The sequence below is a fragment of the Macaca mulatta genome, chromosome 12 (genome assembly GCF_049350105.2).
Source record: "Macaca mulatta isolate MMU2019108-1 chromosome 12, T2T-MMU8v2.0, whole genome shotgun sequence".
NCBI lineage: Eukaryota > Metazoa > Chordata > Mammalia > Primates > Cercopithecidae > Macaca > Macaca mulatta.
Genome location: NC_133417.1, coordinates 54,338,436 through 54,365,028, shown reverse-complemented (window position 1 = coordinate 54,365,028; position 26,593 = coordinate 54,338,436). Strand labels below are relative to the sequence as shown.

At 40.8% G+C, this 26,593-nt stretch overlaps 1 protein-coding gene across 1 annotated transcript in view; it reads right to left on the bottom strand.

Moving 5' to 3' along the window:
* Positions 1-22,856, bottom strand: part of LYPD6 (LY6/PLAUR domain containing 6) — a 150,162-nt gene extending 127,306 nt beyond the window's left edge. The window contains 1 exon segment of the mRNA NM_001194767.3: positions 22,683-22,856. The gene's annotated coding sequence lies outside the window, so the exon portion shown is untranslated.
* Between the last annotated feature and the right edge of the window lie 3,737 nt (positions 22,857-26,593).

Sequence of the window (26,593 nt, the reverse complement as noted above, 5' to 3'; positions counted from 1 at the left end):
TGGCAGAGACACAACAAAAAAAGAGAATTTTAGACCAATATCCCTGATGAACATCGATGCAAAAATCCTCAATAAAATACTGGCAAACCGGATTCAGCAGCACATCAAAAAGCTTATCCACCATGATCAAGTGGGCTTCATCCCTGGGATGCAAGGCTGGTTCAACATTCGCAAATCAATAAACATAATCCAGCATATAAACAGAACCAAAGACAAGAACCACATGATTATCTCAATAGATGCAGAAAAGGCTTTTGACAAAATTCAACAGCCCTTCATGCTAAAAACGCTCAATAAATTCGGTATTGATGGAACGTACCTCAAAATAATAAGAGCTATTTATGACAAACCCACAGCCAATATCATACTGAATGGGCAAAAACTGGAAAAATTCCCTTTGAAAACCGGCACAAGACAGGGATGCCCTCTCTCACCACTCCTATTCAACATAGTGTTGGAAGTTCTGGCTAGGGCAATCAGGCAAGAGAAAGAAATCAAGGGTATTCAATTAGGAAAAGAAGAAGTCAAATTGTCCCTCTTTGCAGATGACATGATTGTATATTTAGAAAACCCCATTGTCCCAGCCCAAAATCTCCTTAAGCTGATAAGAAACTTCAGCAAAGTCTCAGGATACAAAATTAATGTGCAAAAATCACAAGCATTCTTATACACCAGTAACAGACAAACAGAGAGCCAAATCAGGAATGAACTTCCATTCACAATTGCTTCAAAGAGAATCAAATACCTAGGAATCCAACTGACAAGGGATGTAAAGGACCTCTTCAAGGAGAACTACAAACCACTGCTCAGGGAAATAAAAGAGGACACAAACAAATGGAAGAACATACCATGCTCATGGATAGGAAGAATCAATATCGTGAAAATGGCCATACTGCCCAAGGTAATTTATAGATTCAATGCCATCCCCATCAAGCTACCAATGAGTTTCTTCACAGAATTGGAAAAAACTGCTTTAAAGTTCATATGGAACCAAAAAAGGGCCCGCATCTCCAAGACAATCCTAAGTCAAAAGAACAAAGCTGGAGGCATTACGCTACCTGACTTCAAACTATACAACAAGACTACAGTAACCAAAACAGCATGGTACTGGTACCAAAACAGAGATATAGACCAATGGAACAGAACAGAGTCCTCAGAAATAATACCACACATCTACAGCCATCTGATCTTTGACAAACCCGAGAGAAACAAGAAATGGGGAAAGGATTCCCTATTTAATAAATGGTGCTGGGAAAATTGGCTAGCCATAAGTAGAAAGCTGAAACTGGATCCTTTCCTTACTCCTTATATGAAAATTAATTCAAGATGGATTAGAGACTTAAATGTTAGACCTAAAACCATAAAAACCCTAGAAGAAAACCTAGGTAGTACCATTCAGGACATAGGCATGGGCAAAGACTTCATGTCTAAAATACCAAAAGCAATGGCAGCAAAAGCCAAAATTGACAAATGGGATCTCATTAAACTAAAGAGCTTCTGCACAGCAAAAGAAACTACCATCAGAGTGAACAGGCAACCTACAGAATGGGAGAAAATTTTTGCAATCTACTCATCTGACAAAGGGCTAATATCCAGAACCTATAAAGAACTCAAACAAATTTACAAGAAAAAAACAACCCCATCAAAAAGTGGGCAAAGGATATGAACAGACATTTCTCCAAAGTAGACATTCATACAGCCAACAGACACATGAAAAAATGCTCATCATCACTGGCCATCAGAGAAATGCAAATCAAAACCACAATGAGATACCATCTCATACCAGTTAGAATGGCAATCATTAAAAAGTCAGGAAACAACAGGTGCTGGAGAGGATGTGGAGAAATAGGAACACTTTTACACTGTTGGTGGGATTGTAAACTAGTTCAACCATTATGGAAAACAGTATGGCCATTCCTCAAGGATCTAGAACTAGAAGTACCATATGAACCAGCCATCCCATTACTGGGTATATACCCAAAGGATTATAAATCATGCTGCTATAAAGACACATGCACACATATGTTTATTGTGGCACTATTCACAATAGCAAAGACTTGGAATCAACCCAAATGTCCATCAGTGACAGACTGGATTAAGAAAATGTGGCACATATACACCATGGAATACTATGCAGCCATAAAAAAAAGGATGAGTTTGTGTCCTTTGTAGGGACATGGATGCAGCTGGAAACCATCGTTCTTAGCAAACTATCACAAGAACAGAAAACCAAACACCGCATGTTCTCACTCATAGGTGGGAACTGAACAATGAGATCACTTGGACTTGGGAAGGGGAACATCACACACCGGGGCCTATCATGGGGAGGGGGGAGCGGGGAGGGATGGCATTGGGAGTTATACCTGATGTAAATGACGAGTTGATGGGTGCTGACGAGTTGATGGGTGCAGCACAGCAACATGGCACAAGTATACATATGTAACAAACCTGCACATTATGCACATGTACCCTAGAACTTAAAGTATAATAATAATAAATAAATAAATAAATAAATAAAAAGAAAATTCTACTGGACAGCACTAGAGGGTCCACGGGGTTTCTTTACAAACCCCTTTGCCACTAACTGCTTGCTGCTCTCCAGCCAACACCTGCAGGATTCAAGGGACACAGATAAACTGTCAAGTCCTGTAGGAGTTGTACTCTGCACCTCTCTGAAACCCCAAAGGACAAATGGGGATACGGAATGTCACGCCTGGTTATGCCAAACAATTAACACCACATTATTTTGAAGGCATTCTTTAAGGAAAATGAACAACAAAATGCATAATTTGCTCTTACTTCGGGGAGTTCTGCCAAAGTCCTTAGCTTCTGCAACTCCATGAAAAACTTTGACACAGAATAAAAACGATACTTGATTCTCATCTAGATTCTAGGAAAAAGTGGAAAGAGGAGACAAGAGGCAAAATGTGTCTAACCATTTGTTCTGAAGCCAGCATCCTTTGTATTCTTTTATGAGGTTCATTTTTGCTTCGCTACTTTGCATCAAAAAGGACTGCAGGGTTGTTGATGTTTTTCCTTTTTAAAAATATAACTCCAAAGTTGCTGGGAAAGCGTTAAAATACTCATGTCCCTTAGATTTATCACCAGGCAAGTAAAGTTATTCGATAATCTGCCTCTAGGTAACGTAGCATATATATTTTTTTTTCAGGTTTAATGAAATTGCCATCTCTCTAAAATCTGAGAACAAGAGAAAGTTGCTAATAAATTTTAAATTTCTCATATAGTTACTTTGGAGCATGAAATTATAAGAGGAACTAAATTCAAATTCCAGGCTGCTTTTTGAAAGACAAGATGACCTCCTGATATTCTATGAAGTCTGTGAAACCTCTGTTTTGATAACATATGTACTTAAAATTCCCCACATGTCAGTTTCAAGTTACTACAAAATATAAGGCAGCACCAGCTGCAAGGGTAAGGAGGAAACGCTGTTAGCAAAGTATTGGGAAATGTTAAAAAATTTAATGGGACCCAAGTCTCTTTACCATTTGCATATCATGATCCTTGGAAACAGACTGAACAAAACCTTCAAGTACTACCCCTTCCACACATGAGAAAAATCCCATCATGACTTCGGTATGTTTTCCCTTACTACCTCATACTGCATTGTGTTTAACTCTGGTAACTTTTAACCAAAATGCCCTCTCCTCATTTTCTCTACCCCTCCAAATCCTAACTACTTGCAAGGACCAGTCCAAGTCCCATACTTTTCATGAAAGTTGCTTCAGTTATTCTAGCCCACAAATTCCTACTTCTCTCTGTACCTACAGCAAATAATAATGGAGCACACAACTGCAACTTCATTGTCTTCACTCTGCCTCTGACAGACAGATCTCATCTCCTCACTCTCGTGGATTTGCTCCCCTTTTATGGCTTTTACTGAGATCATGAAGCTCCCAGCATTATATCTTCGGCCCAGATGTCTCCCCTGAATTCACATTCACATTCCCAACCTCCTACTCCATTTCTACATTTAGAAGCCTAATAGGTGTCCAAATTTAAGGTGTGTACACCATATCTGATCCTATTCCAAATCTGCTCCTCTTCAGTCTTTACATCTCAGTATATGACAGCCCTGTCCTTCCAGTTATCAGTCCCCCAAACCTTAGAAGCATGCTCGACACTGCTTTCTCACTTATACTTCACATCCTATCCTTCAGAGATCCTCTCCTCCACTCTTTCCAAATAGACAAAGAATGCCCTTTTTCAGCATCTCCACTGCAACCACCCACATCTAAGCCAACATCTGGACTGCTACAACAGCCTCTTAAGTCTCCCTCTTTCCAACCTTGCCCTCCTATATTTATTCTCACAATAACCAGTGATCTTTAAAATCATTTAATCAGGTCATTCCTCAGTGCAGAATCTTCTAATGGCTCCCCAACTCACAAAGAAGGAAGGAAGAAAGTGGGGGAAGAGTCAACAGAGTGTGATAACCTCTGAGGCTTTGAATGTTAGACAGCCTGCCCTTTACATCTTTAACTTTTTACTACATTCCCCCTGGCTTGCTCCACCAGCCTTCTTGGAGAGCAAGCCAGGCATGAGACCACCACAGCACTTTTGCATTTCTGCCTGGAGGGCTCTTCCCACAGAGGTCCTAAGGGCTCTCTCCCTTACCTGGTCCAGGTGCTCATGTGATACCTTCACAGTGGAGTCATCCATGACAACCACAGGTAAAGGTACCAGCTGCCTCCCACCCAAACCTGCACTTCCTTTCCCCTTCCTTGCTTTAGTTTCTCCATAGCACTTACCACCGCCCAACATACTGCACATTTCTGATTTATTTCCTTATTTTCTGCCTCTATTCCTCTAGAATGTAAGCTTTACCAGGACAGGAATTTTCTGTGGTTTTTGTTCACTGCTTTATCCCTAGAGACGTTTATCCATTTCATTTATTATTGTTTTTCCACCTAGAACTGATGGGCATGAGGTGGCCCTTGGGTATTTAAAGAGAGAGACAGGGAGAGAAGCCAAGTTCCATGAGAACAGTTGCCGTGTCTTCCACTCCTTTTGTGTGTGTGTGTGTGTGTGTGTGTGTGTGTGTGTGTATTTTTAGTAGAGTCAGGGTTTCACAATGTTGGCCAGACTGGTCTTGAACTCCTGACCTCAGGTGATCCACCCACCTCGGCCTCCCAAACTGCTGGGATTACAGGCTTGAGCCACCACGCCCAGCTCCACTCTATTTTTTTATGTCCCTGGGTAGGGCCCAGAAAAAAAGTACTTGTTGCCTGATTGTTGTTATATTTGGCAAATACAAAATATTAGGTCATTTAAATAGTTGGACATGTTAAATATAGACAGTGTTGATGCAATTAAAAGATGTAACTATTTTTTAAAGATTTCAAAGCTATTTAAACTTAAGCTCATAATCTCTGTTCAAGTATGAACAATTCTCAAAATCACCAATCAGAGATAGTTTCTTAAGTGTTGCCAAAAAAATGACACAAATACCTACTCAAAAAATATGAAAAAGGAATCTGTCATTTTGGGGATAAAATAACAGTAAATAAAATAAATTTCAATGCAAGACTCCAAAACAAGTAACTTGAATTCTTTTTCCTTTAGGTTGATGATTAAAATGAACAAGTGCTTTAATAAATCAATTCCATTTTGTCAAGTGATGATGTTGGTCATGGCTTTGGTCAAACTGTTAGGAAATTGGGGAAATAGGGGGAATGCCACAGACAGATGAGGAGGCTTTCCCCTGCCCATCCTAAAAAAGAAAGATATGGACTAAAAACTGAAGGTCTGTGTCCCCCAAAATTCATACACTGAAACCCTAAACCTCAATGTGATGCAATAGTATTTGGAGATGGGACCTTTGGGAGGTCATGAGGTGGGGCTCTCTTGAACAGCGTTAGTGCTCTTAAGGAGACATAGAAGAGCTAGCTTCTCTCTCTTCTCTCTTCTTCCTCTCCCCCCTCCTCCTCTTTCTGTACTAGTCAGTAAGTCTGAGAAGTGGCTGGAAAGCCTCAATCTTTCTACACATTCAGAATGTTACCTATAAAACATCGACAATTATCTACAGAACAAATGCAAACTAAGTTCTTTTTCACACAAGATGACTTGAAGGTTATGTAGAAGACTTTATGGAAATCTTCCATCCATAAAATGTTTGAGCATTCCCGAGGGGAAATGCTGTAACATGCCAAAACAAACCCTACCAAGTGATTTTATGGCACTTATGTTCAGTCCCATAAAGAGCAACTCAGTCCTACGTGAGAGGACTCAGGTCTCCTCCAAGTTCATTGAGCTGCTGCAGTACAGAACCAACTGCACGGACACATATGTTCAGCTTTGTGAAATCTGTATAAAACTTTTATGTACAATAATTTTAACTTTATGTGTTTTTTAAATAGAAAAACAAACATTAAATACTAATTAGCATCAAGTTTGTGAGTTACAAAAAAAAATTATTTTTTAATTGTTTTTAAAAAATAGTGTTAGATGCCAAGAAGTGGCTACATTACTGGAATGAAATTGTGACAATTATAATAAGCACTTATCATTAACAATTTATTCATTTATTCAAGAAACACTGATCAAGTAGGGAGAGTCTGCTCATCAAATATCTGTTGGGTATCTATTCTCTGCCAGGTCTTGAGACTAGTAAACTAAGGCATTGTTTATACGTTTAGGAGAATAGTAAAGGTGGCCTGTAAAAATGGAAGGGTTGAATTCAAAAACTGGAGCATAGTGCAGTTTGGAAGCCTCTCTAAGGCAACTCAAGGAGGCTGTGGACCTACGAGACCTCAGAACAAAGCTAATATTATTAATATATCTTGTATCACTTGAGAAAAATGTAGTTATCGGTTGTCTACCAAATTTCAAAATGCAATTTGGAGTTTTAAAATATATATAATCAAATGTACACAACAAATTCCAATTTTTTAAATAAGACAAGGAAAACTAAATAGAAACACTAATGTTTCATCAGAGGTAAGCTTGAATTCAAGTAACAGAAAATTTGACAAATATTCTTAAAAATTTAAATTAAGGGTGGACAACAGACAATCAAACCAAACACATAGCCTTCAGTAAGCTGTCTGCTGTAGATTACCTGTAGATATTCAGATTGCTCTAATTTCAGAGAATTCATGATATGCAACAATAAGTATATGAAAAATAGTGTGAATCCTTACTCTTCATTCATTCTTTTTTTTCAGAGATGGGGTCAGGCAGTGTGTCAGTGAGAATCCTTACTCTCTTTTTATTTTTATTTTTTGTAAAGATGGAGCCTCACCATGTTGCTCAGGCTAGAATGCAGCGACTATTTACAGGTGCAATCACGGCACACTACAGCCTCAAACTCCTGGACTCAATCCATACCCCTGCCTCAGCCTGCCAAGTAGGTGAACTATAAGCACGAGACACTACACCTACCTCTTACTCTCCCTTCCTGACCCAGGAGACTATAGATGACCACCCTGTATTCCCTCACTTTAAAAAACCTCTGGAAGAGGAGCTATTTCTGTAGGAGGAGGTCTAATTCAGACACAGCTATTCTATGTCCTGGATGTCTATAGCTTTCTCCACTGCCACACCCACTCCCACAAAGCACCTCAGCTTTTACTTGCCCCTCATCAAGTCAAGGGTGAATCCGGTACAGAAGCCAAACAAAAAATCCAAGATTGGTGTTCATAAGGCAAGGAGTGATAAACATCTTTTATAATCCTAAAGATGAAGGGAAGAATAGTGCACATTTTCTGTATATTCAGTATTCATCTTTTCATCTTTATGTTATAGCTCTATGATTAATTGCCCTGCTTTGCTTAGAAATGCCTCTGTGAGAATAAAATCTGGGTCTTTATAAATTGTTCTTTTCTGAAATATTATGCCCTCTATTAGTATAAATGTTTCAATATTTTTGTTAGGATATTGGGGAGGGTGTACGGCACTTGGGGAATTTATTGTTTGCTTTTTGACTGCCTTTGACTTACTGTAGTCTCAAATATAAAAATAAAAGGGAAAAGTGCATAGCTTGCAGGTTTGCACTACCTCAACATGCACTTCTCTTAAAGCAGATGCAGAGATTTTCTAACAGAGTACATTTTTGATCAAATGGTTTACACACAACACAAAAACTGTTCTAGATAAGAGGCAAGGGGGTTGGCTAGGAAAGAAATAGGAGGAGAGACAAACTAATTGTATATTCACAGAATTTAAAACTCAGAAGGACGTCAGACACCAGATAATCCATTATTTTGTGTTGCAGAAAACGCTGACCCTCAAGATGAACCCTCAAAATGATTATCACTGTCAAATAGGTCTGGGAGTCACTGAATATTATATATTACACCTTCTTTCGGATATACAGAGTGAACATTCAGTTACTAAATGTTCTAAAAGTCCTGCAACTCAAAAAGCAAAAACATTTTTAATCCATTGTTTCTCAATCCATTGTTTTATCTTCCTGCAATATCCCACAGAACCAATGTTTTTCCTTACAGATCCTCCTTTGGAAGTGCCGATCTTATGCAATCATTTTAAGGAAACTGAGGTTCAAAGATATTAACTGGCTTGGCCTAAAACCTATCACTAATTGGCGGCTGATAATTCAGCAAACAGCATGATGAGAGTTTAGATAAAAGTGAGAAACAAGCAAAGATCTCAACATCTTTCCTTTCCACCTACACCTTACAAGGAAAAAGTTACCTCCTCTATTTCCCCATCTCAGTCCCCTTGCTTGGACTCATATTCCCCCAGCTTTCACTTGCCTACTGGAAGAGTATGTTACCCAGCTTAGATTTATTCATTAATGAGCATGATTTTCCCCTCAGGGAAGACTTTTAACAGTGATCTTCTAAGGCTGAATCAATGACTTGCCAAAGGAGTGGCTTTGAAGGTGGGAGTGGCAGAAATCTGGGAGATAATTTAAGGCAGATGGATGTTTGTCGTTCTCCTCAAATTTCTTTATTTTAGGGATTTCTCTGACAGGACAGGAGTTAGATCGGATCGAAAAGTTTTTTTTAATCTATTATAAAGCAGATGATAATTTCTTTACTAAAAGTCCTTTAGCTCCACCTTCTCTGCCCACTCTTCCTTTCCATTTCCGTGTTCAATCTTATTCAGTACACTGCTTCTCCAGAAGAGATCTGAAACCCACATGCAATGCCAGAACTGCCCAGAAGCTACCGGAAATGAGTTTGCTCACTTCTCTAGTGTCTTGTAGATGCTATGGCACTGTACCTTTCTTGAATTTGCATGTCCTAGCTGAAAACTGTCTCCTCTAGCAAAGATCTCTCCTAGACAGTTCCCAACTAAGAAGAAAGTACCATTATAGACAGTACATATCCTTAAAATGCTATTCTCTCTATGAAATGCAGTGCCCTTCATTTAGAAAGATGAGCCACTGAATAGCTTTGGTGAGAAAAATTTTTTTGTACCATGTTGATTTTTGCTTGCCTGGTTCACCTTACCAAAGAATAACAATATTGGCAACAGGAGGAGTTGAACCCTGAGTCGTTTATCAGGACTGTGGGGAGCTGATGCTGATCTGGCCACCTCTCACCTGGTGCTCCTTAAAACAACATTTTAAGCCAGCTGGCTGTGATTCTAATCTATGGAAATAAACAGAAAGAACATTGGCCATTAGAGATTAAACAGATCTGGCCTTGTCTATTTCTTTGTTTAAAAAACACCAGCCCTAACTATGCACATTAGTCCCTTCCACAAATAGGAGGCCATATGGGAGCCCACTGATGAAAGTGTTTTTCAGTAGCATAGAAGAACAGTGTACATCTTTATACACAGTCAATTTGCTATATTGGCCTCTGGTTTACTCTATTAAGATAAGGATCAAATACATTCAACATATGCTATATCCATAACTAGGCAGCCACCATGTGATATACAGAAAAAGAATATCACTAAAATAATAAAGAAATTATACATGAATAATTAAATCAGTGTGATAAAATGGGGAGTGATTATTTTCTTCCTTAAACTTTTGTGATTTTTAAAAACCAGAAATTACCTACTGATATGGTGTTGTATCCCATGCAAATCTCATGTTGAAATGTGATCCCAAGTGTTGAAGGTGGGGCCTAGAATTTGGGTCATGGGGGCAGATCCTCCATGAATGATTTGGTGCCCCCCCCGCCAGGATAAGGGTAAAAATATCATACCTAACTTTCCAAAGTCCTAGGTCATGGGCAACTCAGGGCTTAGAGTCTGTTTTGTGAATACCCTCAATACCTAAAAGGTATTCATTCCAAGGACACAGCGGCAGAGTACAGTCTCTAAGAAGAATGTGTATAGCTTGTGGTATTCATTTGTTCTTCCTGGACATCCAGGGACCCAAATTAGGTGACAGTTTGTCATATAATGCGAAACCTATCCTTTCCATCTAAACCAATCTGCTATGGTTTCACGGTGATCCCTCCAAAATTCAGGTGTGGTCAATGTGATAGTATTAAGAGATGGGACTTTCTTTTTTTTTTTTATCATTACCTCAGATATTTATTTTATTTTGTGGTATGAACATTTAAGATCTGCTCTCTTAGCAATTTTGAAACATATATTACATTATTATTAACTATAAAGTCACCTTGCTGTGCAATAGATTTTAAAACCTTATTCACACACCGGGGCCTATCACGGGGAGGGGGGAGGGAGGAGGGATTGCATTGGGAGTTATACCTGATGTAAATGACGAGTTGATGGGTGCTGACGAGTTGATGGGTGCAGCACAGCAACATGGCACAAGTATACATATGTAACAAACCTGCACGTTATGCACATGTACCCTAGAACTTAAAGTATAATTTAAAAAAAAAAAAAAAAAACCTTATTCCTTCTAACTGAAACTTTGTACCCTTTGACCGATACCCCCCCAGTACCCTTCTTTTTTTTGTAATTATACTTTAAGTTCTAGGGTACATGTGCACAATGCACAGGTTTGTTACATATGTACACATGTGCCATGCTGGTGTGCTGCACCCCGTAACTCATCATTTACATTAGGTACAAGACAGGCGGGACTTTCAAGAGGTGATTACACATGAGTGCTCCTCCCTCACGAATGGGATTAGGGCTTTGTACAAGAGGCTTCTTCACGTGGCCTTAACTCACTTGCTCTTCTGCCTTTCCCTATGTGAGGACACAGCAACAAGGTACCATCTTACAAGCAGAGAGACTGTGCTCTCACCAGTCGGTGCCTTGATCTTGGACTTCTCAGCCTCAGATATGTGAGAAATAAATTTTTGTTTGATATAAATTTCCCAGTCTCAGGTATTTTGTTATAGTAGCACAACGAGTCTAAGATGCAATCCTTTGTGACTCCCCCCAGATCTTTACAGCTTTTCTCTATGAAAGGTATTCTTCTATTCAGCATATTTACTGAGGGCTTACTCTATGCAAAACATTATGTTCATGCTGGCATTCATGAGAAATAAGACTGCAAATGCAGGTAACAAAGAAGAGAATGTATAGAATGTAACAAAGAACATGTCAGTACAAAATACAGGTATACGTAAAAGAGCATGATGAGGGAATCAAGAGAAAAGGTGTCTTTGGGGAAGCTGCATTGAACTAGGCTTTGAAGGATGAAAAGCATTGTCAATTGTGGAATAATGGATGGAAGGAGACCCCTGACCAAGGACACACCTGACTGAGAACAAGTCAGTACTGCTGCAAAACTTTTTGTGAATTCACTCGGGTAGGCGATCGGGAATCTGAATTAAAAGAACTCAATAAAAGAAAATTCTCCTATGAAGTTATACATAAAAGAAAAACCATGTACTTCTAATGCCATTCCTTTGATCTTCCATGAAAAGCCACTATGTAAACGCAGGATATTACTTCTATTAAAGTCAGTATTTTTAAGTGGCAATATTTTCAGAACACTTGAAAGAGAATTTTTTGCTCCACGATTGAAAATTTTCTAAGAAATTAAATGTATTCCACATGGCAAGTCAAAGAACAGTGAAGATCTATATAGCAAGAAAATATATTCTGGGGGAATGTGCTACATCTTTTAAATTATTTATTAGCGGTATCATGCTCTTAGAAGACAAGAATTCTTGAATGTTTAATTATTTTAGGCTATATACCAATATTATGCCACACTTTCAGTTAATCAAAGCAATTTTATTAGATCAGCATTAATGGGTAGTTTTAAGTGTCAAAAAATACACGTTGGTTCCCACTCATCTGGGAAGTTAGTGCAGCCTTTTGATTTTTGTAGTTGAAGCAAATGATGCCCACACAGTGGGTAACCTACTGGCTAAAGGTCAGCCAGCTAGTTAATGGTGCAGTCGGTAAAACTGGAGGAAACTAAATAACTTGCCCAAGGTCACACAGGTAGCAACTGGTGGAGGCAGAATTACACCACAGGAGAGCCCAGACCTCCAACCTTCCCTCTACATTGCCTCTCTGCCAATGAAAAATTAACATAATCTCTCACAAGCAGGTAGAGTCCTGTGGATGAAAAACCATGCAAGCAAAAGTAGAGGGTAATAAATGCTGTTATTATAAGTGCAAATAAATGTATATATTATCTAAAGTTCTGTAACAGCATAAAATAACTAGTATTTCTAGATATCTTGAAAGAAATTTAAGTAATGTGTACATTTGGGCTAATATGTTACACTACAAGGTACTAAAAATTGTGCTTAAAACCACCTTTATTTCTCCTGCTTTTTTAGGTCATCAAAATATTAAATATTTTTTGAAAATGTTTACCCAAAATCCTACTACCAAAACACACTGACTGCATTGTTATTTAATCATCTGGAGTGCTTAAATGTACTTTTTTGATAGTTCAAGTAACAATAATGATTTCCAAAAAAAAAAAAAAACAGGCAGAAATAGTAGGACAATCCTGGGTTTATGAATTCCTACATCTATGGCTGAGAACAAATCACAACTGCTGCAAAAGTTGTTGTGAATTCATTCGGTTAGGTGATCGGAAATTTGAATTAGAAGAATTCAATAAAAATTCTAGCAAAACATGAAGATTTTACACCCAATACTTTCATTTTGCCTAACAATCTATTATGTGGTAATTATGCATACACCTAAACACTTTTGAACCTATTTTTAATGTTGCTTTGCATCCTCTTCTCCAGAGAATAAGGATGAGCAGGTGGGAATGCAGGACAGGAGGTAGGGGTATTACGTAGTCTGACCTTACTGCTTTCTGTCTAAAATCCCTTGTTTTCAGATATCAACAGATGTATTCTAGTTCCAGTTTTTAATGTTTGTGAAAAATAATGCAAATTCACTCTACTTGTAACTGTGCATGAGAATTTGACTTTGGGTATCTGTTTTATTGTAGCAACCTGATAAGGGTAAAAACGTCATAGTAACAAGTTACAGCTATGACTGTAATTGGTAGGCTGGGTGAAAACTAAAATTACTTGACAGGACATCATGCTTGGCGCTTCCCTGAGGGCCATGATTCTGTAAACCGGGCACATCCCCTATGAGACTCTGGAAGCTTTGTCTATGGAGTTACAAGAGATATCAGCTCCTAGGGGTATGAGGCTTCTAAGTCAGGATGGCTCCAGCACCTGTCCAATATAGATCTCACCTCTTCACACCTGAGTCGTGGACCATTTCAAGAACTCCCTCAAAGAGAAGCACCTGATGGCAAGCGGGAGTTCCTGCCCTAGGGCCTTCTGGTTATACGTAGCCTTTGGGTTGGTCTATGTTAGTCTTGGAGTCAGATTAGTTAAAGACGACTCTCTAGTAGGCAGTGGCCTTCATAATGTACACACAAGGTCCTATCCCTTGAGCCTTATCTTCCAAGCCAGAGTTCTCTTTACATTCTGTCATCAGAAAATAGCTACTTCCCCTAAGTCCTCACTCAAAATCCTGGGCACTGGCTTGACTATGTTATTGCTCTTATACAATTCCTCCCTATCTGTCTTTCTTGAAAATGACAATAAGGGTTGCATGTTGTAACATATATATCAGATTTTATGTAAGAACAACATAAAATTTTCTGTTCTTCTGCCAAGATTCTTTCTGACAGTACCAGTGATATTACTGAATAATTTGACCACAGTGCCTTATTAAGCTAATATTGGAGAATAATCTACAATGACTCCTAGATCCCTTCTGGGGATCAGGTGTTAATATTTGTCTTAGTCCATCAGGCTGCTATAATAAAACACCTTAGGGCCGGGCGCGGTGGCTCAAGCCTGTAATCCCAGCACTTTGGGAGGCCGAGACGGGCGGATCACGAGGTCAGGAGATCGAAACCATCCTGACTAACACGGTGAAACCCCGTCTCTATTAAGAAATACAAAAAACTAGCCGGGCGAGGTGGCGGGCGCCTGTAGTCCCAGCCACTCGGGAGGCTGAGGCAGGAGAATGGCGTGAACCCGGGAGGCGGAGCTTGCAGTGAGCTGAGATCCGGCCACTGCACTCCAGCCTGGGCGACAGAGCGAGACTCCATCTCAAAAAAAAAAAAAAAAAAACACCTTAGCCTGGGTAATTTATAAATAACAGAATTTTATTGCTCACAGTTCTGAAGGCTGAGAAGTCCAAGATGACAACACCAGCAGATCTGGTGTCTGGTGAGGGCTTATTCTCTGCCTCATGGATGGCACCTTGTTGCTGTGTCCTCACATGGCAGAAGAGACAAGGGAGCTCCTTTCAACCTCTTTTATAAAGGCACTAATCCCCCTCACGAGGGCTCGGTCCAAAAGGCCCCACCTCTTGACACTATTACATTGGGGATTATGTTCCAACACATAATTTTGGAGGTATGCCAATATTCAGACCACAGTAACATTCAATTGTTAATATTTAATAGTTTGTGGTATAAACCACTCTGTAAAAGATTCTAGCTTATCAAGAAGGGTCAGTCAAAAAATAAAAGATGCTGACATGGTTGCAGAGAAAAAGGGAACTCTTATATACACTGCCGGTGGTATTGTAAATTGGATCAGCCATTGTGGAAAGCAGTTTGGCGATTTCTCAAAGAACTTAAAACAGAATTACCACTTGACCCAGCAATCCCATTAGTGGATATATACCCAAACGAATACAAATTGTTCCACATAAAGACACAAGAATGTGTATGTTCACTGCAACACTATCCATAATAGCAAATACATGGAACCAGCCTAAATGCTCATCAACAGTAAACCAGATTTTAAAAACATGGTACATAAACACCACGGAATACTATGCAGCCATAAAAAAGAATGAGATCACATACTTTGCAGCCAAATGGATGAAGCTGGAGGCCATTATCCTAAGTGAACTAATCCAAGAACAGAAAACCAATTACCACATGCTCTTATAAGTGGGAGCTAAACATTGAGAACACATGGACACAAAGACGAGAATAACAAACACTGGGGTCTACTTGAGGGTAAAGGGTGGGAGGATAGTGAAGAATGAAAAATTACCTATTGAGTACTATGCTTCTTTCCTGGGTGAGGAAATAATCTGTACACCAAATCCCTGTAACATGCAATTTGCCTATATAACAAACCTGTGTATGTACCCCTGAATCTAAAATTAAAGTTTTTTTAAAAGGGGGCCTGAGCTAACTGGGATTATATACACTGGTGTCCACAGTGGGAGAAAAAGATAATGAACGCAAGCCAAAGCCTGAAAGAGAGAGAAAATCCAGAGCCAAGGAAAGAAACAAAACACCAGCCTCAAAGCACAAAACAAACTGAAATGAGAGATGGATGCAAGTGGCAGGAGCTGGATCAAAACTTGAGAATAAGCCAGAGGATCCCAGATGACCAGCACAAACCACTTTCGTGGCCCTGGGGTCATATGGTACAAAGACTGCCAGGATAACTTACAGAGAAACAATTAAACTAAGACGTGAGTTAATCATATGACCTCAGAGGATACAATGGGCCCTAGAAACTCTTCTTATTTCAAATTTCTACATGCCTATCAGAGTTTTCAATCCTTTCATTCAATTCAAAACATTCAAACATATTTACTGGGAGAGTCTTCTGTGCTAGACACCAAGGCAAGCACTACATAGAAAGGAAAGAAACAGATTTGGTGCCTGTCCTCATAGCACTTACAGTCTAGAAAGAAATCAGCAATGCTTCTATAACTTGGTTCTTCGAATCCTAAGAGTTACGGCAAAAACAAAATCTTTTTACATTTCCTAGTTCTATTTTAAAAAGCACAGGTGTTCATCTTCAACCACATTTTTTCCTAACACTAAATACAAAAAATAAAAAAAAAAAAAGTTATTTCAACATGCTGCCCTTTTCACATGGGGAATTCAGAGGGGAGAAAAAGGCAACATTTTGAACTACAGATTTTCAGAAGACAAAGAAATGATAATCAAAATGATAATCAATTGAGCCTTTCTATTAAGACTACACGAATCCTGAGATTATAATACTAAATCTTATTTTCGTAATGTTTTGTCTTATAAGAATAATATGTGTTTAATGTAGAAAATTTGGAGAAAACAGGTAAAAGAAGATAATAAAAATCACTTCTAATCCCATAATACTTAGAGATAGTCACGTTAATATTTTGATGTATTTCCTTCCACATAGAGGATTTATTTATATAAACTTATTCAACCATATATATTTTTAAAATAGCACCACATTAATACAGAGTTTTATATCCTACCCTTTTTCTAACATTGACTTTAACTTGGTGGACACATGTTTTTAGAGCGCTGAGAGACTATTAGCCAGCTATGTTGTCTGCTGATGGGAACAGAATTTAAAACTATCTCCAGGCCGGGCGCGGTGGCTCACACCTGTAATCCCAGCACTTTGGGAGGCCGAGGCGGGCGGATCACAAGGTCAGGAGATCGAGACCACGGTGAAACCCCGTCTCTACTAAAAATACAAAAAATTAGCCGGGCGCGGTGGCGGGCGCCTGTAGTCCCAGCTACTCAGGAGGCTGCGGCAGGAGAATGGCGTAAACCCAGGAGGCGGAGCTTGCAGTGAGCCGAGATCGCGCCACTGCACTCCAGCCTGGGCGACAGAGCGAGACTCCGTCTCAAAAAAAAAAAAAAAAAAAAAAAAAACTATCTCCTATAAATGTTCTTGGGATTGCTTTTTCCAAGTACACTTGTCTTCGATCTTCCATTTTGACTTTAATCTTCTATTATTTTTCTTCCTATTTAGATTGTCTTTTAGGTTATTTCTATAGTTCAACTTTAGCAGCTTGGTTTTTACTTACCATAAGAACTGCATATCACCCGTAAGCATTTATAAAAGTGTTAAATTAGACCATCCCCAAACTACTTCTTGGAAGAGGCTATTTGTCCACTCAGAGACATACCTATTGATCTCCATTTTTTGTTTCTTGTTTCCTTAGCCAATTTCCCATTCATAAGAAAGGGTCATGAATGAGGAGGGAACTGGAATTGGAAACATGGTTAGGCTTTCTGAAACATTAAAATATATTTCCTGTAACACTTAGCAACCAACATATAGTCATGTATCACTGAACAATGGGGATATGTTCTGAGAAAGCCATCATTAGGTGATTTTGTCACTGTGTGAACATCACAGAGTGTATTTACACAAGCCTGAAGCCTACTACACACCTAGGTTATATGGTATAGCCTTTTGTTCCTAGGTTACAAACCTGTGCAGTATGTTACTGTATTAAATACTACAGGCAACTGTAACACAATAGTAAGCATGTGTGTATCTAAACATAGAAAAGGTACCATAAAAATACCGTATAAAAGAAAAAAGATACACCTCTATAGGGCACTTACCATGAATGGAGCTTGCAGGACAGGACTGTAAGTTGCCCTGGGTGAGTGAGTGAGTGGCAAGTGAGTGAATGGGAAGTGAATGTGAAGGCTGAGGACATTACTATAGACTACTATAGATTTTATATACACTACACTTAGGCTACCCTAAATTCATTTTAACATTTTTTCTTTCTTCAATGATAAACTAACCTTCGTTTACTGTAACTTTTTTATTTTACAAACTTTTATATGTTTTAACTTTTCGATTCCTTTGTAATTAACACTTAGCTTAAAACACAAACACATGGTACAAATGTATTTTCTTCAAATCCTTATTCTGTAAGCTTTTTTGCTATTAAATAAAAACATGTTTTAAACTTTTTTGTTAAAAACTAAGACATAAACACACACATTAGCCTGCGCCCACACAGGGTCAGGATCATCAATATCACTGTCTTCCACCACCACATCTTGTCCCACTGGAAGATCTTCAGGGGCAATAGCATGCATGGAGCTGACACCTCCTATGATAACAATGCTTTCTTCTGGAATACCTCCTGAAGACCTGCCTGAGGCTGTTTACAGTGAACTTTTTAAGAATATAAGTAGGAGTACTCTCTAAGATAATGATAAATCACATTAACAGTAAATACATAAACCAGTAACATAGGTATTTAATATCATTCTCAAGGATTATGTACTGTACATAATTGTATGTGCTATACTCTTATAACACTGGTAATACAGTAAGTGTGTTTACACAAGCATTACCACAGGTGAGTAATGTGTTGTGCCACAACATCACCACGGCTAAGATGTCACTAGGTGATAGGAATTTTTCAGCTCCATTATACTCGTATGGGACCACCATCACATAAGTAGTGCATTCTTGACCCAAACATTGTTATGAGATGCATGACTGTATTTTCCTTCTTTAACTCTAATACGTCAATCCCTCTTTTCTTCAGAAAAAAAAAAAAATTGTGACTTGCTGTAATCTGTGTTTACTTTGAATATCCATCTCCCCATCATCCACAGGGACACTGGCCTGGTTTCTTTGCCCCCAGTCCTTCTGGAAACCCTTCCCCTAACTGGATCCCCTAAAGACACCAGCCAATGCCCCAGCAATACCCCAGATTGCTGTCACATACACACTAGGCTTCTTCAATATACTTAGGTGAAGGCCATCTAGTCTTGGCGATTTATCTCTAACTAGTCTGCTGATTAGGTCTGGAATATCCTCAGCACTTGCCACTTCTTGATCTATTACCTCCAATGTGTGTATTGCTTGAGAAAGCATGGGTGTAGGAATATTACTCAGCAAAAACAGAAGCAAAGAATTCATTTACACTCTGTTTTATCTCTTTTTATCTCCCAGTACATCTTTGGTATGATGAAAGACGAGTAGTTCCACAATCCTTATTTCACAGTATTTAAGGGACTTTCATTATTGTTTTGGAAATCCATTGCAAGGATTTTTTTTAAACAAATTCACTTTTGGTTACCCCATTTCTAGTATGCCTGGGATCTGTTGCCCTTCATAAGGTCAATTTAATAAACTGACCCTTCGAGTTTTCCTTTTTCATTATATGTATCCAAGTAAGCTTTCTTTTTCTTTTCTTTACTTTCCCTGCATGTTTTCCCTATGTGTTTAGTGTTTTACAGAGCTTGGGTACAAGATTTGTTTTTCTTATCACTTTTGGGTTCCTATAAGGTAATTCATATGCTCCCCACTTTCTTACGGGTAAATTATTTCTTTTCATTTCTTCCCTAACATACCAGCATTGAATTCCTTTTTAGAGACTGATTATACTCTTGATGTCTTTCTTTGGAGTCCCCTCTTCCATTAGAAGTCTTAATTGAATTGAAATACGCATCATTCATCATTACATGCTGCAATCTGTGTTACATCTGGTAGGCACTCTGAACATTTCCTGAAAGAATGTGTGATACCAACAGCTAACAATAACGGGGCATTTGGTAGGTGTCAGGTCCCATCCCAAGCATTTTAAATGCATTGTGTCATTAGATGTCAGGCACCAGATGGTAAACTTCACTGGCAAGGAGTTTGCACATGTATCCCTAGCATCTAGAGCAGAGCTGGTACATAATAGGCAATCACTAAATATTTGCTGCATGAATAAATTTTAAAAACTGCATGAGGTAGGTGCATTATTCATGCGTTACACATAAGAAAACCAAAGCACAGAGAAGTTCAATCATCTTTTGAAGTTCCACAGTTAGTATATGTTAAGACAAGAATTGAATCCAAAGCCCGCATACTTAACCAAGACTTACTACTAGTAAGCTCAACACTTCATCACATTATTGCAAATGAAATTAATCCCATTAATAGATATTATGCAATGACACAAGTAAATACTGTAAGCAATCATATTCCAAGAAAAGATTTGCAAATGAGTCCTTAAAAAATAATGAAATAGACAGATATCTTTATGCTTCTTATTACTAGCTTTGCAAGTAAAAATATGATTTCTCTTTAACCAATGTCTTCTGCTACATTTGTACACAAGTCAATGAGGATTTCAGGACTTTTGATAAGTGGGTGCTTTTTGTGTTTCCAGAGCAGTTCTGATTTTATTTAAGTCATCAATTTTGTCAATTCTCTTTAAAAATAATAGCACTAATGAGATACTCATTTATTGTTTCTATTGTTACTTGTCTACAGAGCTTACAAAGAGTGTGTTTATAAAATAGGAGACTTACCTATTTCTCACGCATCTCTCCTACTGTTCCTTGGTTTTTCTGAAACATGACCATTAGGACATCGTCCTTTAGGGTTTTGATTGTATGTACCTTTAACAACTCATTAGCAAAACTAATGTATCTCTTTGAAAAGGGTAGCTCTCTAAAATCATTCTTAGTTTTCACCTTAAATCTTTATCAGCTCTCACGTTAGTGGGAGCTAAGTGATATTTACAGACAGCAAAGCCTTTTGGGGATGAATCATCCCTCATTTCCAAAAGCTAGGTCCCTCAAGCTACAGGTTAAACATTAAAAAGGTGCAGAAATCAGAAGTAGGTAAACACCAAAAAGGAAGGAAGGAAGGGGAGGAGTGAGGGAGGAAAGAATTTGAAAAACACTTGACTTTAAACTCTTCTATTGATCTTGGAAAAGTCAATCTTTGAAAGCCTCAGTTGTTTCATCTGTGAAATGGGGATGATAAAGATATTATTTCCTCAGACACTTTAACAGCAGATTTCAATGTGCCATATAAACTATCCAGTATGATACAACACATGGTATGGTTTTTTACTTGACATTATTTGCCTAAAATCAGCCCCATTTATTCATTATGTACTATAAACACTCACCTTACAAAGACTGCCAACAGTTTCAGAGTGTAGCTTCATCAACTGTCTGTCTTATTTGGTCTGGAAGCATTTCCATTATTTTTAACCCAAGGAACCAATTTACAATTTTTAACAAGCTTTGTGTGCCTACAAGCTCAGCAAGCTTACTGTGTGCTCTCAGGACCAGAGTTCTATAAACATCTATTTAAGCCTCTTTTAAGTCCTGTTTCAGTCTGGTGCCTTTGGTCGAGGTGGAAACTAAAACTGAAAACAGATAGATGTTTTACATTTAAATGGGTTTAACATAAATGTGCATTAAGCCATTTCACGGGCGATTGCACAAATATCTTTTGCAAACTTGGTACACGTGAGCGCATATACAGTAACCATTAATGTCTTCTAGAGAAATAAGGTGCAGATCTCAAATTTTAAACAGCTAGCTCGAGTTCTTCTCACTCGAAAGAAAATGTAATGGCTTTAAGGGAATTGCTCTAATAATATCATGGCATCTGCAATGGCTGGCCAGAGCAGAGCAGAACAGAGTGTATGTCACCGCAAGTCAATTTAACAAGAAATAAGCTTCCCCCTGGAGAATCTAAACTCCCTTGCCTCCCACAAAGAAAATTGAATTTTGGAGGTCACACCTTGGGTAGGTTACCAGAGAAAGAAGCTTAACATTCTTTTTGTTACATGCTCTGGGAGGTCAATGCTGTTCTTCCAACAAGTCACTACCAAAGACCCTCTTCCACCCCCCAACCCCCACCCAATTCTCTCCCCCTATCCCATTATAACAAGTCTTCAGAGTCCTCTAGGAAACGGGATGTGATTGTGACACTTGAAAATGCCAAGGACCACACCGAAGGCAATCATGCTCAAACACCAAGTTTTGAGCCTTGCAGTGAGGAGCAGGGCAGATACCGGGGCGGGAGAGGGGACTGGAGGAGGGCAGCCGCAGAGACGGTGAGGATGTGGTGGGGGTCAGAGTGAGTCACACCGTCAGACAGCAAGCTTTAGGTTGTAACTGAACGCTTAGCCAAATGTGAATCAACCGAACTGCTGTTACCAGAGAGAAAAACAGGTCGCCAAGTCAAGCCCAGGCCAATTCCCAACTCTGTGGGTGGATGGCCTCTTCCCCGAGTCGTCGGGGTGAATGGCTGAAAGGCCTAGCGTGATCTTGCAGCTGCGGGGAGGTACCCCCAGCACACTGCACCTCCCTCAGAAGCTCCGGGTGAGCGCAGGAGGGCCACCGCCACCGCCCCCCGCCCCGCAGCAACATGTGGGGTGCTGCCAGTCCGCCGCCCTGGAACTCCCTCCAGCTGGAGTTCCTGGTGGACGCATGCTGGGCCGTGGGAAGATGCTGAATTACTACTCCTGGGAAAGGTTCCTCCAGCCTTGAACTTGGCAGCTCCTGACCTTTCCATTCCACCCTCCGCGCGCCAGCCCAACACACACGAGAACACACGCCCCTCTGGACCCGTTAAGGTTGCGCGCTGGGCTCTCTGCCCACTCGGAGCAAAACGCCAGAGGCCGGGACCCCAGTTCCTCTGGCCCCAGGGGGCTGCCCTAACACTGGGTAGTTCCAGCGACTCAGCGCACTCCCCGGCTTGGCCAGGCCCCGCCTGAGCCGGGGCCGCTGGCACCAACCCCCTGTTCTTTTGTGCTCTCCCGGGAAGCCCGCCTCTACTCACCCGGGCTGCGCGCGGATTCCGGCCGCCAGCTGCAGCCCGCTGCCCCATCCCACGAACACTGCGGCGCCCCCAGAGTGTGCAATGCGGAGCCCCGCCAGCGCGCTGCCGGAGCCCGGGAGCTCAGGGAGGGAGCGAGTAGGAGGGAGCGAGGGAGCTCGGCGGTGAGAGGCCGGGGGCGGCTGGGGGCGCGCGCGCCACTCCCACTCGCGCCGGGCACTGGCCGCCGCCCGCAGCCGCGGCCGGCCCGGCCTCGAGGGCCGCGGGACCAATCAGCGCGTGCGGGGGGAGCGGAGCCCTCCGCGGGGCGCGCTCATTGGCCCGGCGCGCGCGACCCAACTCCAGGAGAATCGGCCTGAGCTCCAAGTCTGCAAACTCTGGCCCGCGGGAGCCGACCGCCCGGCGCAGGTGGGGCACCGGGGCGCCGCGCTCCTGCCCGCAGGGTGAGCGGAACTGGAGAGATTTGGGACCTGCCTGGGAAGCCTGTTCCCAGTGAGCATTGGAAGCGAGCAGTGTTTGCTGAGGGTGCACCGATTCCTTCCTGTGCGCGACCCCCTGCCCCTCTCCCTGGCCGCCAGTCAGGCGGTTGCGTGCATGGCAGGAGGCCCGGCAGTGTGAAATGACCCCAGCCATCCCCTGGGCCCCGCGAAATACGTCGGACCGCAGAGTTCAAGAGCAACTGAAGCTCCTAACCCAGGGCAGGCAGAGACCACTTGACGTTTGCAGTAAAAGACCCAGGCTGCTGGGCAGAGGATGGAGACGGTGGGAAGAGCCAGGAAGGCAGGTCTTAGGAAGTGGGAATCCGGTTATGGGTTTTGGTGAAAAAAAGTCCAGGGCATAATACTGCCACCCTCTGCCCAAGCCTTTCTCCAGGTAAAGCCCCTGCAGCCCTCTTGGGACGTATTGGTTTTTCTCTTCCTTGTTGTAAATCCTGTCTGACCCCCCTGGACATTTCGATCTAGAGTCTTAGAGTGGAAGTGGGTCATAGTCCTATTCTCAGAGCAGCGCGGGGGCCCGGCGGGGAGCCGGGGTGACCAGGTCCCCGGGAAGATCTGGAGGAAGGACTCCGCGGGTATGCCCGGGAGTTCGGAACCAGCGTCCCCACCGCCGCCCTGAACTTGGCTTGCAAGTCTACCTTCGTGAGGGCGGCCCGCCCTGTGGCTATTTGTCCATCCTTGAGACCCCTTCACTTTCTCCTTGGATTTTCTACCCCTGGAGCATTTTCTCAGGCCTCTCCTGAACCACCCTGCCTCCGATCTTCCAAATAATCTATCCATCTCGACATAAAAGCATTGTTATTCTTTTTTTAAACTTCCTTCCCCAGTCCCTCTTTTTGGAGGAGCCTAGGATAACCTGTTTTTGATCGACAGCTGGTAGACCTCAGAAACTTTTTCTGTTAGTGTATGTGCACAGGCTTGCCCAAGCTCAGGGTTCAGGTAGGCAAAAAACAGCGCCCCCTCAAGGTGGAGATCGCTGCCGGGCTGTCTTCCTGCAGGGCTCAGCGTAGTGAATGAATTTAATATTAATTAATCAACCTGAAATTGGAAATGTCCCTCCGTGTCTAGGCAGGTTACCTCTGCGGGTTAGCATCTACTAATGAGGGCATGTCCCGGGTGTCACTGCTGACACTCATTTAGTTTCCAGTTGGCAGTTCCAGTCCACGTACTTACTTTATTTTTAAAAAATCGGTGTATAGTTTAGTGAAAATACTCATATTTGGGCTCAAAGTGAAGGTTAACGTATTAATGCAATTTATGAGAGCCGAGTTCCTGGTAGAGATGGAACCCTTAGGATCTCTTTTCAGAAATATATTTTCAAAGAAGGCTAGAAATACATGCATATGAAATGTCTGCAGTGGTTATCTCTGCGTGTTGGGATAATGGATGGTTTTCTTGTTCTTTATGGTATTTTCTAAAGAACATTAATATTAATTTAAAAAATTTTTTAAATATGTTGACTACCAACATGCAACACTCCTCAGTCATCAGAAGAGCGAAAATGTTAAATCTTCCTTCTGCTTTTCCCTTCACATCTTATCAATCGCCCAGTCCTGTGTTTCTGTCTCCTAGGATGACTTCCAGATCCATCCCTCCCAGCATCTCTATTTCACTGCCAGACCTCATCATGCCTTACCAGCGCTTCAGCAACAGGCTTTCACTGCTCTGCTCTCCAGTCGGCCACACGCTTTCCTCTCTATTTGGGAATCACTAATGTAATCATGTCACTTTCAAGCTTAAAATTCTTCAGTCCCCCAACCCCATTTTTAGGAAGTTCAAATAGAGCCTGGTTGGCAAGGCGTTTCCTTCCCAGTCTGTTCCCAGCCTTCCACATTGGTCTTGTCTTCTGTCCTCACACTTATGCAGGCAGGATGGTTCTACTCCACATACAACTGTCTGTCCATGGACCTTCACACACCCGTGTCTAAGATTTCACAGTGCTAGAATGCTGTCCTTCTCTTCCTTCTCAACTATCTCCTGCCTCAACAGCAATTCCTATCTTTGCTTCAAGATTCACTTCAAATCCCACCTTTTTAAAAATCAAGTCTTCGAAACTGCCAAGGGCAGAATTAAGCAACGCCTTCTTTATACTCCTGGAGTGCACGAAGAGAGAGATGCACTGTGTTTTTTTTTTTTAAGCCCTCTCCTCACCGCTGCCCAACACAGCAGAGTGCCATCCTCTGTTTCACTGCTGCTGAGTCTGCCAGCTCACATTTACCACAGTTGGTCTCACCCTGCACCTTCCCAACCTGCCCAGCTCTCACTACAGATCTGTTTATTGATTATTTTGTTGTTGTTGTTTTGTTTATGTTTTTGCTTTTGAGACAAAGTCTCGCTCTGTCGCCCAGGCTGGAGTGCAGTGGCATAATCTTGGCTCACTGCAACCTCTGCCTCCCAGGTTCCAGCGATTCTCATGTCTCAGCCTCCTGAGTTGTTGGTGCCCAGCTAAGTTTTGTATTTTTAGTAGACAGATGGGGTTTCACCATTTTGGCCAGGCTGGTCTTGTACTCCTGACCTCAGGTGATCCGCCCATCCTGGCCTCCGAAAGTGCTTGGATTACAGGCATGAGCCACCATGCCCAGCCTTGTTTATTGATTATTTTAAAAGCAGCCCTTTCTGATTTTTTAAATTAATGTATATTTTTATTTAAATAGCTCTGGAAGTACAAGTGGTTTTTGGTTACATGGGTGAATTCTATGATGGTGAAGTCAGATTGTAGTTTACCCATCACCCGAGTAGGAGAGAAACACTTTAGATCAAATAGTCACATGAACAATTTCAAACTGAGATAGGCATGAAGACACTACTACACGTACAAAAAGAAACCTGGTTCATTTTGAACATGTGTCAATCACACTTCTTACCACATTGTGTTATCCATTTATCTATTTATTGCAAGTTCTTGGTCCCATCATATGAATACCCCCATGTAGAACACAGTGCCTGGTTTATAGTGGGTGTCAGTAAATATTCTAAAATGAATGGGTAAATAAATGAATTGGTATTTGAAACCCCATGAGGCATTTTATTTCATGTGTTTACATGCAACTATTACTCAAAATTGAAAAGAGATTAGTTCCGTGTTTTAAAAATTATTAGATCCTTGTCTCATCTTTCTTAACTCTAATTTGTGTTTTCTGCACAAATTATCTAATGTCTTCTTATTTAATTTCACATTTAGGAGATATAGGTAATTATTATTTACATACATGTAGATAATCTGTTATTGCTAGGAGGAATTCTTTTTTTAGAAATTTTAATATATAAAAATTGAAGGTTGAAATTGCAAAGCCAAAAGCACAATACATAACAAAAAGCAAATCAATTGGACTTTCTAAAAGTTAAAACATTTTATCTGCAAACAACTCGGTTATGAGAATTAAAAGACAAGCATAGACTGGGAGAAAATAGTTGCAA